The sequence below is a fragment of the Trachypithecus francoisi genome, unplaced genomic scaffold, assembly GCF_009764315.1.
Source record: "Trachypithecus francoisi isolate TF-2019V2 unplaced genomic scaffold, Tfra_2.0 Lachesis_group13, whole genome shotgun sequence".
NCBI classification, from domain to species: domain Eukaryota; kingdom Metazoa; phylum Chordata; class Mammalia; order Primates; family Cercopithecidae; genus Trachypithecus; species Trachypithecus francoisi.
The window spans coordinates 31653267-31666230 of NW_022681458.1; the positions used below are offsets into that span (position 1 = coordinate 31653267).

General features: G+C 37.0%; 1 protein-coding gene across 21 annotated transcripts in view; it reads right to left on the reverse strand.

Annotated features, from left to right (window-relative positions):
* The window catches only part of MAP2 (microtubule associated protein 2), a 311538-nt gene that overhangs the window by 171706 nt on the left and 126868 nt on the right, over positions 1-12964 (reverse strand). Inside the window, exon 3 of one of the 21 annotated variants that reach the window (XM_033230435.1) lies at positions 5417-5530. The exons of the other annotated variants lie outside the window; for them this stretch is intronic. The gene's annotated coding sequence lies outside the window, so the exon portion shown is untranslated. The remainder of the gene's footprint in view (positions 1-5416; positions 5531-12964) is intronic. 21 annotated transcript variants of the gene reach the window in all.

Genomic DNA, 12964 nt, shown 5'->3' on the forward strand with positions numbered 1-12964 from the left:
CAAGAGTCCCTGGCCATGCTGAGTGCTTCACCAATGTGCCTTATATTGAGTTGGTGGTCCTGGGTAATACAGAGAGCTGAAAAAGCTTTAAAAATATTGCACCTCAAAAGAAGAAAGTTAAAGAAACCAATAACAAAATAAAGTTAGACAACATAGTTTGAAGACTGAGTAATTCATTTAATTCGACTGTTTTAAAATTTTCAAACATTGATAAGAAGTAATCACATTTTCTTAACATGTCCATTTATGTATCTGTAAGTAATAAAAATAAGAGCTAATATTTGATGTGTGCTTATAATTTGCCTACACTATATTAAGCACTTTATACATAATAATCAGACCTTATGAGGAAGGTCCTCTTATTACCTCCATTTTATAGGTGAGCAGGTCGAGACTCAGAGAGATTAAATAACTTCTCCAAGGACAAACTGCTAGAAACTAAAGAACCTTCATGAATCAGACAATCTGACCCGAGCTTCTCCATGAGCCTAAATTTTTCTACATATGCATTGGATTCTTTATCAGAATGGCCTGTTCTGTTCAGTATTGAAAAGTGAGGAATTCTTGAAAAAGCTGGAATAAAGCCCTACCAAACCCAATCACCTTCTTTGCCAAGTTCAGATGCCAACACGCACACAGGCATTTGACATTCTTTCACCTGAATTTGACAAAAACCAAAAATATAAGAATAAAAGACATTCCAACATAGATCATACAATCATGTGTCTTTGTTCTTCCCTATTTTTAGCCTAGCTTCTAATGAAAAGAGGACGTGTAAATACACTGAATCTCTGTGTGTGTTCTTCCTCCATCCTCATGCCTGCTTTTGCCACCACGGTCAGAAGAAATAGTCCAGGTGAAGCTAAAAAGAAAAGAATTATTGTTTTCTGGTCATCTGGGCTTCCCCCTCACATATATCCTACCTCCTACTTATGCCCTGCACACAGATGCATATTGGTGCTCCTATTTGGCACTGTTCCAAGTAAGCTGAATGCTTGTTTCACAGCACTAATCACAGTCATAATAATACAGCGTTTCATATTTCACCAAGTACTCTCAAAGCAAATACTTCATTTATAAATACCATTTATCACTAAAAGGAACAAGAAGTCCTTGAAAAAAAATGTGGCTGACTCCAGGACTGGGAGGGGAAAATACAAAGAGTCTCTGGACATCTTGTTGCACCAGAAAGCAGAGAAGTGTTGAAAGACTGACAAATGAGACTTGGTGAAAGGACACCACTACTGTCTTGGTGGGGCTCCCAGTGGTCAAATCTGGTTTTTCTGATTGTTTGTTTTTTGAGACAGAGTCTCTCTCTATCGTTCAGGCTGGAGTGCAGTGGCATGATCTCAGCTCACTATAACCTCGCCTCCCGAGTTCAAGCGATTCTCCTGCCTTAGCCTCCTGAACAGCTGGGATTACAGGTATGTTCCACCACACTTGGCTAACGTTTTATTTATTTTGTTTTATTTTATTTTGGTAGAGATGGAGTTTCACCATGTTGGCCAGGCTGGTCTTGAACTCCTGACCTAAAGTGATCTGCCTGCCTCGGCCTCCCAAAGTGCTGGGATTACAGGTGTGAGCCACCGCTCCCAGGGGAGTGGCAAAATTTGAAATAATTTGAGTGTCAAATATAATAATGATGGTATTAGATTATAAGACATTTACTGAAAGAAAATCCATGAGGCTATAGAGATACGCTAACAGAGGGAGGAAGGAGGGGAGGGAGGAAATGAGATGTCGGAGGGGGAGACAGAGGGAGAAGCTTTAGAAAAGGAGAGGAGTTGGGGGGAAAGTCTTCTTTAGAGAAGAATGCCAGTTAGTAAAGGCAGAAAGAATGATAAACTTTTTAAAAAAAAATCACCATTTCATCCTCCAACATAGTAACAGACTCAGGTAAGAATCACTGATGTATGCTGAAACTGCTGGGTGAAAGAGTGTGGGGAAACAGGATATTCCCATGGCCTTGAAGTATCCCCTAGAGATTCCTTCTTCATTACTTTTAACAAGTAAATTGATAAAAAGTGTCCAATATCATCTATTTGGTTATTTCCCCAAAAATAAATATACTCTGAACCTAATCATCAGTAAGCAAATAAGAACTTCCACAATGTGAGACAGTCTACAAGACAACTGGCCTGGTATTTCCAGAAACATTAATGTCACAAAATTTTTAAAAAGCAGGTGCTATTTACTAGATTAAAGGAGACTAATGAAACATCATAACCTTGCTTATTCTTGGATTAATTTTTTTTTTGAAAACATTTTGGGGATAGTTGAAGGAATCTGAATACAGGTTACATACTAGATAATATTACTGAATAAGTGTTAAATTTCTTGGCTCTGATAATAGTATTGTGGTAGTGACAATGTATGGGTCTGTAAAGATACAAAATGAAGTGTTTAGACGTGAAGTGTCTTGCAAAGGTTCAGAAGAAAAATGAATATGTGGCCGGACGTGGTGGCTCACACCTGTAATATCAGCACTTTGGGAGGCCGAGGCAGGCAGATCCCCTGAGGTCAGGAGTTCAAGACCAGCCTGGCCAACATGGTGAAACCCTGTCTCTACTAAAACTGCAAAAATTAGCTGGGCTTGGTGGCGTGTGCCTGTAATCCCAACTACTCAGGAGGCCGAGGCAGGAGAATTGCTTGAACCTAGGAGGCGGATGTTGCAGTGAGCCGAGATCACGCCACTGCACTCCAGCCTGGGCGACAGAGCAAGAGCCACCTCAAAAAAATAAAGAAAGAAATAAAATTTTAAAAACATGTGTGTGTGTGTGTGTTTATGTAGATATATGAGCGTATGTATATATATGCTATATACATATATATCTTCCTGAAGAGATGAGAGAGATCACATTAACATGTCATGTTAACAATTAGTGAATCTAGTGGAGTACACATAGATATTCATTGTACTGTTCTTTCAATTGTCCTGCAGCTTTAAAATTATTCAAAATTAAAAGTTTGGAGAAGAAAATATTGTGTGTGTTCCAAATAGCTCATGATACAGTGGTGGAGAAAGGCACGTAAAACTGTTTAGAGTTCAATGTGCTCAGCTCTGCGATGAGTTTTTCATAAGGCACTATGAGAGCACAGAGGAGGATGAGCCGAATTCTAACTCCCTCAGTGCACATCCTGTGCTTTTTCCACCCCCACACTGCTCGTGGACTTGAGCCATTAAAGGCTCTCTCATCTTTCCTCTCTACATCACTTCAACCTGTTACCTTTAGCTGCCTAGTAACACAGGACCTAATCTAAGCTGAAGACAACCTGGCTCATTCTCACTCTTCAGAGCCCCTGGGATCCAGGGCCATTTCAGGATGCCAAGGACTCATTTTACAGACTATTCTGGTACTTGTAAACCCACTTGGAAGAAGGCCTTGATGAGTCTTCCAGCGATGCCTGATGCTGGAGTTGGATAGTGGCTGTACTGGACAAGAGCCTCCACACGATTCACTCTGGTGTGAATGTGCATGCTTACACTCTATAACCAAGTGGGAATGTAGCAGCATAAGCAGAAAGAAAAAATACATATTTTTCCTGCTATCTACCTCCATACCATCTGTGAAGAACTGGACGAGAGTCTTTTCTTCTTACCAGACAGGTAACAGAGACAACATTTTGTCATCAGACACATATACTGGACTAAAGTTTAGGCTTCTCAGTGCAGCCAAAATGCTCACATTATGTGAGAGAACAAGACGGCACCACAAGTCCGTTGTCTGGTCTCAGAATTAGAAACCATAAGTCAAAGATTCAGATGAACCTGAATAGCATTTTATTCAGTGTATTTTGAATCAATAGTGAATGTGAGATCACAGATTTTCCAGATCCTACTGAGTATTACTTAACTATGGTAAATTATTTAAAATAGTTCAAAAGAAAGGACAGTATCTTCTGTTAACAAAGAGGTTCAAAATATGTTTCCTTATCTGGTAGATGTCAACTTCATTGACCCAAATAATGTATAATTATAATAATACATATTTAATATATAGCACCTAACTGTATTTTCATTAGGAGAATGATAAGCATTATACTTGAATATTCTTATTTTGTTTTGTTCTGCATTGCTTAATAATTAAAAAAGAATCTCAGCAGTAAAAACATAATTTTATATGTGCAGTTTAAATTTTTTTACAAAGTAGGTTAGAACATTTTGGGGTTTAATATGCCATTGTCAGCTACAACGGTTTTATGCCAGATTATCTCTAGTGAAGATATTTCTTTCTATTTTGATTGTTTATTTCACTGTGTAATCTTTTTTTTTTTCTTTAATAGGCCAGATTATGTTGCCTGTATGTGTGTGTGTATGCTCGGGTGGAGGTGTTTCAGGTTGAAATCTGGCACCCATGTTTGGGCCTCACGTTTCTCTCTAAGCAGTAGAGGGCAGAGTTGTAGCACTTACTATGTTCCAGACACTGCTAAGAACTTTACAAGGTTCACGTAATACTTACAGATATAGGATGCAGATCCTAGTATTGTCTCCATTTCAGAGATAATGAAACTGAGGTACAGAGAATGAAATAACTTGCCTAAGGCAATGGAACTAATAAATGATAGAATCACAAATCTTCAAAAGAAAGAAGACCTGGGGCCGGATGCAGTGGCTTGCACCTACAATCCCTGCACTTTGGAAGGCCAAGGCAGGAGGATCGCTTGAGCCCAGGAATTCAATACCAGCGTGGACAACGTGGCAAGATCCTGTCTCTACAAGAAACATTTAAAAAATTAGCTGGGCATGGTGGTATGTGCCTATAGTCCGAGCTACTTGGGAGGCTGAGGTAGGAGGATCACTTGAGCCCAGGAGTTGAAGGCTGCAGTAAACTATGATGGTGCACTGCACTCCAGCCTGGGCAACAGAGCAAGAGTCTGCTTCAAAAAAAGAAAGAAAAGAAAAGAAAGACTGAAAATGATTTTCTCTTTTCAATTTCTTTTCAAGCAGAAAATCCAGCTTTTCCAGAACTAATAACATTAAAAGGATAGTTAGAAAACAACCACTAGGCTGTCTTTCTGGATGCCAGGCCAGTTACAAACTGCAGATGCTGAGAATGTGACTAGATCTTGTAATTCATCCTTGAAGGATGGGAGTAGAATATTAGCATTCTCCAGTTTAAAAAGACAAATATTAAATATTGCTTGGTTTTCCTGGCTAGACTTGTGATGTGTTTGAATGATAGTACAAATCTGAGCTGAAAGTACTTTTTGGTACCTCTACGCCTAGCAGAATCCAACAATTTAACAAATGCTGAATGGATAAATAAAAGAAACTTGAGTTGTGAAGTAAAGAAATAAAGCTGAATTTCTATTTTGACTCCTTCATATTGAAAACATATAGATAAGTCCCTTTATTACTAAAAAAACTAGAACTTTGCCTGCAGTTCTGTATGTTCTCAATGCTAATTTACCTTACCTCCAGTCCAGTCATAAGCCTCAATAAACAGTTCCATCCGGGTCTTTCCTTCTTCCCAGAATTTTCCATAACACAAAATTGTCCAACGCTTGGCCTCCATTAAAACAGCTTCCCCTACAGCAGATTCCACCCGGAAAGTGGAAAATTTTTTAAAAAAATAACCGAACTGAGTTAATATTTGCTGGCATCTTAGCTTCCTCAGAATACGTGCATTTTTTAAGTGTAATAAATCTTTGTTTAGTAGATAAATTCTACCAAATAAACCACCACAGTTGAATTCTAGGCAGTAAATAGAAGCAAACATACAAAACAAACAAATAAACTAAAAAACAGACCTAGGATTATAAAATGAAGGATAGGATTACGACAGGCAGTGGGCACCCTTTTCCTATCTTCTGTATGAACCATCCATTATTTTCCAGACATGAAGCTAGAAGCCTCAAGAACTTGGATTTATGTTTGCCCATTCGATGCCTCCCCTAAGATTCTGACACTTTAAATCCCTTCTGAAACGAGGCAGAAAGTAAATTATATATATATATAAATAAATAATATATATTTATATATGATATATAAATAAGATGTGTGTATATTATATATAATGCATATATAAATTATATATATGATATTTATCAGATAGTTATTGTGTATTTAAATTCAATGGTAAGAGTTTACCTGCTACTGAAATGAATCTAAAATTTTAGTCCCAAAACAGGCTTTTATTTTATATTTATTTTTTTTTTTTTTTGTGAGACAGAGTCTCTGTTGCTAGGCTGGAGTGCAGTGGAACAATTGAGGCACAGCTCACTGCAGCCTCGACATCCCAGGCTCTATCAATCCTCCCACTTCAGCCTCCTGAGTAGATTTGTATTTTTTGTAGAGACAATGGTTCACCATGTTGTCCAGGCTGGTCTTAAACTCCTATGCTCAAACAATCTGTCGGCCTCTGCCTCCCAAAGTACTAGGATTACAGGCATGAGCCACTGCACCCGACCCCAAACCAAGCTATTAGATGTTCATTCTCCAGTCTGCATTCTTCACAGCAGCCTACTGTGGCAGCATCCATCTGAACTCACAATGGTACCATGCTTACATCTGTCTGAATCCTACACCCTCAGGTAGAACAGAGTGGAGAAGAGCCGTCTTGGAATACAGGACGCTGTGGCCAGAGTGGTGGGCTAAATTTGGAGCAGACAGAATAAACAGGGGATTTCTTCTGGAGACCATCTAGCTGCCAAGGGTTACAGGCTGAGCCAAGCCAGAATCTGTGGGGAGAGTTTAGATTCGAATACCCAAAACACTGAATTTCAATGCTTTATTAAAAAACAGAAACAGGTATTAAGATGAGAGTCAAAGGGCTAAAAGGTCATCTCCTGAGATCGAACTGTATATTTCTGTCATGCCTTCATTCTCAGTAGTTTACACTGTGGAACACACCCATTGGATCCCTGGTCCATGGTGTATATGGTGGACCCAGCTCCCACCCACTCTCGAGTCAGTTGTGAGCTTCTTTTCCCAACTCTGTGGTCAGTGACATCATGATGGCAGCTTGAAACTGGCCACAGGAGTAGTATTTACATACAGAAATCCTCTAACTCTACAAATCAGGGCATTTTATATCTTTCCCCACTCCCCTTGATAGCCACTTTACCAGCATACCACTAACAATCAAGAAATTAGAGATGCTTCTTCTTTTCAATGTAATACATTTATTTGGGCAATGATAACATTCTCAAATACATCATTTAGGGATGAGGACAAATTAAGTAAGTATAGGAGGGATAGCCCCAAAATAAGAGAAATAGAGGCATAAAAATAGTTTAAATTACTTGAAATCACTTTTTGGACTTCAACTGAGAAGTTATGCCAATAACTACTATCATTTATTAAGTCTAGCACTACCATTAATTGGTGCTATTAATAACAGCAACAATAATCAGAGCAGTCATTTACATTAGGAAATCAATGTATCGTTTACCAAGCACCTCCCTGTATGTTATCTTATATGTTCTTGTAAAGTTGTTGAGCCCAGGAATTTTTAAATTTCCACACATACATTCATAAACACAAGCATCTGGTTTATGAACCAGGCAACACCAGGATCTCTGTTTTAATGATCTACGGTGCAGGGCTCTTCTCACTGTACCATACTCCCTCTTAAAAATATATTCTTTTTAATGTTTTAACTGTTTTGTGACAGTGTAGTGCTCTCAAATAGCGCTTGGTAGAGTCTTAATATTTTTCCCAGCTAAATTAATTTCAATTTTAATTGATTTTCAAAATAAGTATTTTTCTTTTTCTTTCTTTCTTTTTTTTTTTTTTTGAGACAGAGTCTTGCTCTGTTCCCCAGGCTGGAGTGCAGTGGCGCAATCTTGGCTCACCACAACCTCTGCCTCCTGGGATCAAGCAATTCTCCTTCCTCAGCCTCCCAAGTAGCTGGGACTATAGGTGTGTGCCACCACGCCCAGCTAATTTTAGTATTTTTAGTAGAGATGGGGTTTCACTATGTTGGCCAGGCTGGTCTCAAATTCCTGACATCATGATCTGCCTGCCTTGGCCTCCCAAAGTGCTGGGATCCCAAAGGCGTGAGCCACTGCACCTGGCCAGTAAGTAGTTTTCAAAATAAGTCTTATGCACACACATAATAGGACTTTTAAAAGAAGAGACTATATGGGAGATGATGGTAGTAATACACAAATGCAAAAAGGGTGACAGATTGAATAGCTTATTTCATTCTAAGCGCTGATGTTATTAAAAGCATAAATTCAGTATTATTTATATTCCTGGCACTGTGCTAAATGTCTGTAAACCTCAATGTTTAAAAATAGAAGCAGATGGATGAATGCAGGAAGTCATTACATGTAAAAGTTCCAAATGCCCTTTTTTGTTCATAACAGGCATTTTTGTTCATAACAGGTTAGGGATTGACAACGTTACAGTAAATAACAACAACAAAAAAGTTTAAAAGGCTAGGTCTTTCTATAATTAATTCTTATTTTATTACGGATGTTTTTGTTTACAGATGTTCTTATCCATATTTTATAGTAGAGAAAGAAATTAGAATATTTGCTGTCAATAAACACGCAACCTTTTGCTTTGGTAGAAACTTCATGGCCCATGATACCAAAACAGAAATAATTTATAACACCAAAAAGTGTATTTATTTACTTTGAGCCATTTAATCTTACTAGCAGTATGGTATATTGAGCAGGGCATGGCTTTGGGATGAGTCTTCAGTTTAAAACGGAGTTCTGTTATTTGCTAGCTGTAAAGTGGAAGGGAAGGTAAATAACCTAGACTTTAGTAAGTCCCTATTTCACAAGATCATTATGTGGAATAAATAATTTGATGTGCACAAAGTAACAGCGTATCACACAGACTCTCAATAGTTGGTCCCTTTTCTTTCTCAATTGGCCATATTATATGCTGGTTTCCCCAGAAAGGAAACCATTTATGACTTCCACAGAGAGAACATTTCAGTGCATGCAAACTTGTTCAAATTATAGAAACTTTTTCTACCAGATTGCTAATCTTTAAAATGAGAATTCTTACTTAAACTGAAAAACCAAATCCTGAAAATAAATAGCATTATGCAGCTTGCCTACATTAATTCTGCATATAAAGGAAGTTATCAAAATGTCCTCTAAAACAGAACAGAGCTCTTTGGGCTCTATGCAAGGACAAGTACATACAAAATGAAATCACCTTTTAAAAATTATGAAATGTACCTTATCAAGTGAATGCAATGAGCTTTCTAAGGTGAATAATGCAATATGAAATAATGCTTTATGTATGCTACCTTTAAAAGGAATTAAATGGAAATTGATAAATGAAGGTAGTAAAAAGCAACTGATGAAAATAAAAAGTGAAGAAGAAGTAAACCATCAAGATCACGCTTTTTCTTACTGGGATGATGCTTTCTAACAGATACCATATGCAATCTATTTCTGTCTAACAATAGCTAAACCCTTCAGTTTTGTAGGCTTAAATATAGCATTAATAAAAAAGGATAAGTTGGATGTTTTCTATCTAGCCCTGTAAATTTGTACCCAATCCAGTATTTTCTTCCTATGCCAACACAGTTAATGGCATGGTAATATGAATTCTTTACAGATGGTGTTTGAGATCTGACAGCATAGGCATCATTTTTCTTCCTCTTATTAGATTTTGCTTTGAACAAAAATGAAATTGGGATGACATGAGAAGGCGTCAGGGTGACCTCCTCAATGTGATTAGGAGAACCTACCTACATTAAAATCACTGATGCAAGTTATACACATGATTTAATATCTCTATTTCGGAGAAATTGAGATCTGACCAAACTTTGAGAAGTTTTAATTACTTAATTATATTAAATCAAGTGAAAGTACATTATGAGAACTGTAACAAGTAGGAAGGTGTTTCTAGAAATATTTAATCCATGACAAAAGCATTCTATTATTGGGACTTCTGAATATTGCAACTGTTTCAGCCTTTTGTTAACTACAAGAACTAATCTTGATTATTTATTAATCATCTAAAAATGATCTCTTGCAACGTTTTCTAAACATTCAGCTATATCTGGCTTACCCTAGATTAGAAATTAAGAAATACTATCCAGGAGGTTGTTTCATATTCATTATCAATATTTCAGAAGAATTATTTCAGGTTTAGAGTAAATATCAAGTGTAGGAATTAGAATTCAATTTTGTGAAAGAATATGCAATAAAGTCCTATTTCTTTGAGTCTTTTAATTAGCTTTCAAACTAGACCTAATAATATATTTTTAATACAGAACTCATGACTTCTTACTACTAAAATTTAGAGTAAACATTATACTACTTTATAAAGCTACATATACTTTATTTCTATAATCATAAGTGTATAGATTCACTGCATATTCATTTTTTCATAAGATATATGTTGTGAATAGCTTCAATGTTTTGAGTATGGTTTGATGGTCCCAGAGGAGAGACCAGGATGTTGTTTTTAAATATGGCATTATATTAAGTGTCTTACATCAAGAGCAATCACATGATAAATGTTTTTAATGTAAAACAAGGTTGACTAATTCACCACTACAGCTTCCCCCGGGATTGACAATAAGGAATTAACAAGATGTTTGCTTCCTTTCTCTAAACTATTAAAAATGCCTTTTAAAATTCCGATATAATCTACAAACTATATTGTCACTTTGCTTTAAAATAAATCAGTCCCTTTTCCATCATTTGAAGCAGCATAAAATCAAAAATTGTTCACCACCAACTGTAAAGATGAGTAAACTTACAGTTCCCAGAGGGTCAGAAAGAGAAGCTAACTAAACTAGAGCTGGTTTTAAAGTGTTTAACAAGGCAGAAACCAGAACGGATGTGCCACAAACCAATATCCATTACTGCAAAGTGACTGCTAAATTTTCTTGTAAAATAGCTCTCAGCTGGCCTATTCAGTAGAGTCCTGTTATAGCTAAAAAGAGTGTCCAACTTGTGATTGTTGCCATGAAAATAGCAGGCGACAGACTATACAGTAGCTGCAGAGAAGAAAACAATATGCTTCAAGAAGTTTTCTGACATTTAAATCTACATCAGGTTCTGTAAAAGTTGAAGGAATAAACAAATATCTTTTACAAAGTATTTTTTCCAGACATCTGGTATGCTGATTTATTAATTAATATACTTTAGATTTCTTATTATTCCTTATATGTAATTAAGATTGACTTTTGGGAATAATAACACAGTTCTAGAGAGGATTTCAATAAACACTTAATTGATTAACGGAGAGAGTACAGCTTGGTAGAGTGGGAGCCACCAGAGCCAGAAATGATCATCTTTTTCTCTTCAGTTTACTCTGAAGCCTTGCACAAGTCTGTTCTGGTGAAGAGACGTTGGTTTTCTCATTTGTGAAAGAGGGCATGGTAGACACTGTTCACTGTCTACTTCATAGTCATTTCCCTTGTCCAGTGATAGGTTTAGGAGTGGGTAAGAAAATATTAGGGAAAAATCTCCTGGAGAGAGCCTTTCTTCCTAAATCAAAACAAAAATCCTCAGGAGAAAGCCTTTACCAATTATTTTTTCTTGCCTGGAATATAGATGTGATGGCTGAACGTGTAGCAGCCATCTTGTGACTATAGGGCAAAGAGCCTTATGATTGAAAAAAAGTCAACATTCTAGAAACACAGAAAGACAAAAATATGTTAGGGCACTATACAGGTTCATTCTTACACTGTTATAAAGAACTGCCTGAGACTGGGTAATTTAGAAAGGAAAGAGGCTTAATTGACTCACAGTTCTGCATGGCTGGGGAGGCCTCAGGAAACTTGCAATCACAGTGGAAAGCAAAGGGGAAGCAAAGCACCTCTTCAACAAGGCAGCAGGAGGGAGAATGAACACAGGAGGAACTACCAAACACTTATACAACCATCAGATCTCATGAAAACTCATTCAATATCACAAGAAGAGCATGAGAGAAACCACCCCATGATTCAATTACCTCTACCTGGTCTCTATCATAAGACATGGGGGGTTGTGGGGATTATGACTATTACAGTTCAAGATGAGATTTTGGGTGGGGACACAGCCAAACTATATCAGGCACTTAGTCTCTTATGGTACCATTGAACAATCGACTGCATTTCTGGCTAATATTTTTCTGACATTCTGTATTTATGTCATTTCTATGACATCTGAAAATGATTCACAAGGTTATGTGTGGATCCAGCTAAGAGCATAAGCTCTGCTATTTGTTTAGCAAAGAAAATAATATTTAGAAAGAAGATAGAATATCTTGGGTATCAGGAACAGGACAAATAAACAAATGAAAAGCCCGTCTAGGCAGGCTGTCATCTTAATTGTCCCTCTAAATGTAAGCTAATTGTGCCTAAATAAAAATATGAGGTTTGTGGAACTCCCCATTTTCCTTACCAAATCAGAGTGATTTGTTTCCTTGTAGGACTGCCTTAGGAGTTTTTATTACAATCATGTACATTTGGTTAAGCTACTCAGAACATATCTTCCTACTGATGCTTGGATCCTGAAGTCCAATTTAGTGTGGAATGCTGAATAATTTACATGACTAGACGAACTGAAGCAATCAGGACACTTTGTGTCCAGCTAATAATCAGCACTCAATTTATTTCTGGTGCTTTACCGAGAAAAGCACCATATAAAGCTTCACTGTTTGAGTTAAAAAATGGGAAAAGGAGATGCCTTGTGTTTTATTTATTTTCTTTCTTCCATTTAAAGACTGTTGCACAATCAATATCATTTTTGTAAAAAGATTGACTGTATTCTAGCATCAAAAATGTGAAAGAATTCCAGCCTTCAAGCACATTCATGAGTTCTATGTAATGGAACCACATTTAATAAACATCATAATAGTAGTGGAATTAAGGCAAAAATTAACCCTTATTTTAACTTAGCTGTGCTAAGTGTTTTACATGGAATTCTCATTTAATCCTAACTACAGTACAACCACTACAAGGTCAGTGGTTTTATTTTCCCCATTTGAGACAGGGAACTAAGGCACAGAGAGGTTAAGTAACATGTTCAAAGGTACACCACAAATAAGTAGTAG